This window comes from Myotis brandtii, unplaced genomic scaffold (assembly GCF_000412655.1).
Source record: "Myotis brandtii unplaced genomic scaffold, ASM41265v1 scaffold466, whole genome shotgun sequence".
Lineage (NCBI taxonomy): Eukaryota > Metazoa > Chordata > Mammalia > Chiroptera > Vespertilionidae > Myotis > Myotis brandtii.
In genome coordinates, this window is record NW_005367809.1 from 134404 (window position 1) to 139787 (window position 5384).

Genomic DNA, 5384 nt, shown 5'->3' on the forward strand with positions numbered 1-5384 from the left:
ATTGACAGCTAAAATCAGTTGATTTTACAGAAAGGGAGATTACCCTGAATAATCTCGATGGGCACGATCCATCAGTTTAAATGCCATAACTGCAGAATTGAGGTTTCCTGGAAGAAGAAATTCCACATTGATCTGTAATCTCACCTCCTGTCTCATCTCCTTTCTACTTTCAGCCTGCCATTTTTGGTGATCTGCCATGTTATTCAGAATTACTTATCCAGCCAAAATCACATAAGCCAATTCCTTGAAATAAGTCTCTCTCTCTCTCTCATCTCTCTCTCATAAAATAAAATGACATTTTAAAAATTAAATCCTGTTATGTTTACTCTTTGAGCATAATATCTCTAGGTAAAGAATAAGAGAAAACATGAAAAAAGATATTGAGGTATCTATACTAATAATAGAAGAATATGCAAGTTGTCTGGGATGCTGTCACAGTAACAGTAATGACTGAACAGCGGGCTGATTGGGGCGACAAGGCTGGCAGGGAGGTTAGTGAGGGATGACCAAACAACTGAACAGCAGGCTGTGAGGGGCAACCAGGCCGGCAGGGGGGGCAGTTGGGGGCAATCAGGCTGGCAGGCAGAGGCGGTTAGGTGTGATCAGGCTGGCAGGGTGGGGCAGTTAGGGGCAATCAGGCAGGCAGGCAGGTGAGCAGTGAGGAGCCAGTGGTCCCGAATTGTGAGAGGGATGTTCAGGGTGGGGCAGTTAGGGGCGATCAGGCAGGCAGGCAGGTGAGCAGTTAGGAGCCAGCGGTCCCGGATTGTGGGAGGGATGTCTGACTGCCAGTTTAGGCCCGATCCCCGGGAGATCCCTCAAGGGATCCTGGATTGGAGAGGGTGCCAGCTGGGCTGAGGGGACCACCACCCCCTGCACAAATTTTGTGCACCACGCCTCTAGTATTGTTAATAACAGATTGTGATTATACACATTACACTATAAATGAGCCTTTTCTATTGCTCCCACAATACAGATCAATGATTCAACTCAAATTAAAATTTATTAATACAAAACCATAAAGAAAATTAGAATATAATTTATGATTAGTAAAAACAAAAATATATACTAAAACACAGAATTCAGCAAAATCAGTGTTCAGAGAAAAATATATAGCTGCAAATGCCTCTATTATATTAGAATAAAGGTCTAAATCAGAGGCCAACCTTTCAATTTCTAGCTTAGAAAACTGAAAAAATAAAAAGTAACACAAAGCAACATAGGATTTAATGAAGTTGAAATAATTTGAAAAGATTAAAAAAAAACATTGAGTGCTAATATTCTTAGAAATTAAATAAAATGCAGAATTGGTGTGTCTAGTGGTAATTTACATATGAATCTTATGCTCATAATTATTCATTATGTGACCATAGATTGTCAGATGCAGACAACATTAAATTTATATACAGTGTTTGGTGACTGACTTGCTAGAGCTTTCCTCTAGCCTCCAATGAAGAATTTCAGAGTGTCATCCTTCCGTCGCTGAATGTTGCCACCAAGACAGACCAAATGCTGAGAGCTGGACATTCTAAACATTTAGGAATATCATTTATTAGCAAATTATAAATTCAAAATAAAAACATTAATTATATAATCAACATCCCAGACTAAACCATTTGGTGGGAGCTTTGCTGAGGTCAGCATCCTATCCAATATCTTTTTTCTGAGAAGTTGAGAAGGTAATCCCAAATTACTAGAGACACTACAATTAAAATCTTCCTTAGCTGGTGCTGAGAAGAATGGCTCTGCTCAAATAATGCTCCATGTCTCAAACAAAACTTTGTTAGTAAAATATCCAATAACATAAGGTCTGAGAGGCTTAAAGATATGGCAGATTTAAAATAAAAAGCACTTACGAATATTTTGTTTTTAAAGTACTTATAATGTGTACATGAAATCGGCTCATTCAGGATGAAAATATCACAAGTAGTTTGAAATTTGTAATAGAATAATTTATGTAGAAGCATTTTAAGTTGAATTCTTACAATGTTGATTTTTAACATATTGAAATATCCAAAGAGATTTAACATTTCCCTTATTGGTAAGGTTCTTTTATTAGCAGTATGTAATACTCAGGAGGTTTTGTTTATTAAGTCATAAAACTGAAATACTTAAAATAGAATTGAGTTATGAATGCATTTATGTGTTTTAAGATATTTAATTAGCTCAGTATTTAAATGGGATTAACTACTGTTAAGGCATTTTAAACTTAATGATTAAATAATTTTAGGTTTATAAAAGATAAATAAGTTTGCAAACTTAATTTTGAAAAAACAAAAAAGCCTAAGTTTTCCACTGCCCAGTGATGTTTTAGCTTAGAGAAGGAAAACTATCTTGTTCCATCCCCTAAATATTATGATTCCCTTTCTCCTTATCATAGCACTGAAAGTCACAGATCACTGTTGTTCTAATCCAGAAAAGCAATTCTAAGAGACTGACGACCAAGGCAAATATTCGTAAGTAGTAAAGTCTTATTCTAGACTCTGTGGTTTCAATAGTTGTGTTTTTCTACAGTTTTGAGAGTATTTAACATTTTTGCCTCATCTGGGAAGTAGAAGTCCTGATCAAGCCTGAAAAATAATTAAATGCTGTGAAAACTGACATATAAATATAGAAGAACAAGAGAGAGCAAATCAAAGTTAATGGGCTTTCAAATTCAGAACTCCTTTTCAAATAATCAATGAGAACATGATACACCTGAGGACAAGGGAGAGTTTATCCAATAAAAAGTTAAAACAAATCAAACTGATAGAAGGATAACTAATTTTAGGGTCTTTCCAAAATATGTTGTTGCTTTCATCAGGAAGGACTGGAAAATTTAGCATTCCAAAATTCTAATAAAGGATACCTTACACGATCCAGCAATGATCTTGTTGGGACTCGAATTTATCTTTGATTGTGTTTGTATCTCTAAACCTAAATGATTCCTTTTTTGTGGCAGTCACAAAATTGAGCTTTTGATAGTTACTGGAGCAAATCTATGCCAAATAGATTTCCTTTTCTTACTTTTCCCTTCCTTCTGAATTAGTCAAGGATTTTGATATTCTAACTATGATACATCATTCAGCTTAAAAAAAAAAAAGACACTCTCTGCTCATTTTCCCTATTTCTGATTAAAAGTTTTAAAAGTAATTTTCACCAGTGAATTTTCTTAGCCATAATATTCTGTTGTTTTGGACTTATGTCATCTTTTGATTCCCAGTCTATCCACATAGCATCTCCCTCTCCTCTGAAGCAGTAGATCATGATTTTTTTTTAATGTGATTATTCCTCCTTCAATCAAATTATAGTGTACTAGTGACCCGGTGCACGGATTCATGCACATTGAAAGGAAATTAATTAGAAGGTGGCCAGTGGGGCAGGACTGGGCGAGATGGGCCGGATACGCCCTGGAGACAACTTCCTGCAGTCCTTCCCCAGCCGGCTGCACCTGGGATGGCGCCGTGGCTCAAAGGGCATCTGCGACGTGAGCAGGGTCCCTTCAGCAGGTGGGATCCCTCAACCTGGCCTGCAGGGATCAAGCCGAAACCAGCTCTTCGACATCCCCCGAGGGGTCCCAGACTGTGAGAGGGCACTCTGCAAAGTTGCTGTCATACAGGGTGTGGAATGCAAATGCAAATGTGCAGTAAACCAGATTCAGGGTCGACAGTGTCCCAGCAACAACATAACCCATGGCCGAAGGTGGAATCGCGTGGCCCCGCAAGGAATTGGGCTACCTCCTCTCTGGTTTTGACATATGTCACCCGAGAACCACCACTGCCAAGTCACTGCAGCTCTGCAGCTCCTGCATTGAGCATCTGCCCCCTGGTGGTCAGTGCACGTCATAGTGACCAGTCGGACGAACACTTAGCATATTAGCCTTTTATATACAGTGGGGCCTTGACTTACGAGTGTCCCAACTAATGAGTTTTTTGAGATACGAGCCGTCTCGGCAGATTTTTTGCTTTGAGTTGTGAACTAAAATTCGGGTTACGAGCCAGCTTCAGATACCCCACCGCTAGTTGGCACAGCAAACGTCACAGTGAACGCCACAACATCAGCCCAGCATCACGTGTCATTGTAATGGTGAAAATTGATTTGACATACGAGTAATTTGAGTTACGAGCTCCGTCACGGAACAAATTAAACTTGTAAGTCAAGGCCCCACTGTATATAGATATACTTCACTGAAAAATCTGTGAAGACATATTATTGTTCTTCCAGATTAAAATCACTTTTACTTTTTTCCATCTTTACCAGACTACTGGAGTAATAAAGATGAGAAATGGTTTCTAAAATCCATTTGACCAAAATATTTGTCAAAGTAAACATTAAGTGACTTAAAAAAAATATTCCCTTCATTCTATTGATCTGTAATGTCCCCAAACAGAAATACAGCAATAAATTAAGAAGTAAACAAAAATCTTGGAATTCCTACAAATTTGGAATAGAAAGCAGCATAGATTACTCTCATCCAAACTATCATGCTAAATAATCATCAATGCATGTCCCTTTGGGCAATGTTTAATGCTATTGCAAAATGATATGAGTTGCCCCCTTATGACTTAAGCCTCTATGAGTTAAGCTCTTGTAACTCAGTCCATAACCTTTCTCAGACACAACCAACAATCTCTGAAATCAGCTATTCAAATTCACATTTTTTTAGATTGCAGAACAACAAATGGACCCTTCTCCAGATTAAGACTTTTTTCTTGATTGAAGTTGTAAGGACCCTACGAGGTTCTCCTGACCATCTATGCCACAATAGAATGCCAAGACCTTAGAGTCTAAAAAAATCCATCATACTACATAAAATTATCTGAACCAGGCAACAACTCAAAAGACTGATCTCTGTTGTATCTGATCATGATGCAACCCTATAAATATGAACATGGTCAAAGAAACAGCATGAGTTTGAACTCTTAAGGCAAAATCAGAAATCATCACAAAGGAAGGTGACTTATTTGAGAGAGGGTCCAGCTTTTGGGGGGTGAATTTGAAAGTAAGCTTTTGCACTTAAAAGTGACTAAATGTCTTTCAACTACTTTTAAGCACAATAAGATGTACAATAAACCACTCATAAAATTATATGAAATGCAAGTCAATTTTTAGCTTAATACCTTTGCAATTATGTAGCCAGAATGAAACAGATTAGAAATAAACAAAACAATATATAGCCAAATGACAATTTTATAGTCAATTTTTATTTAAAAATGTCTTCTAGACACTAGAAATTTGAGTAAAATAATTATTTTTGTTAGATGAAATGATAAACTGCATATATGTAAATATATATTTGTATATATGTATTAATGCAAAACATATATATTTACTTATATATGTATGTATAGATTATGTGTACATAGATTTATATATACAAGCATATGGATATACTTATATATGCATAT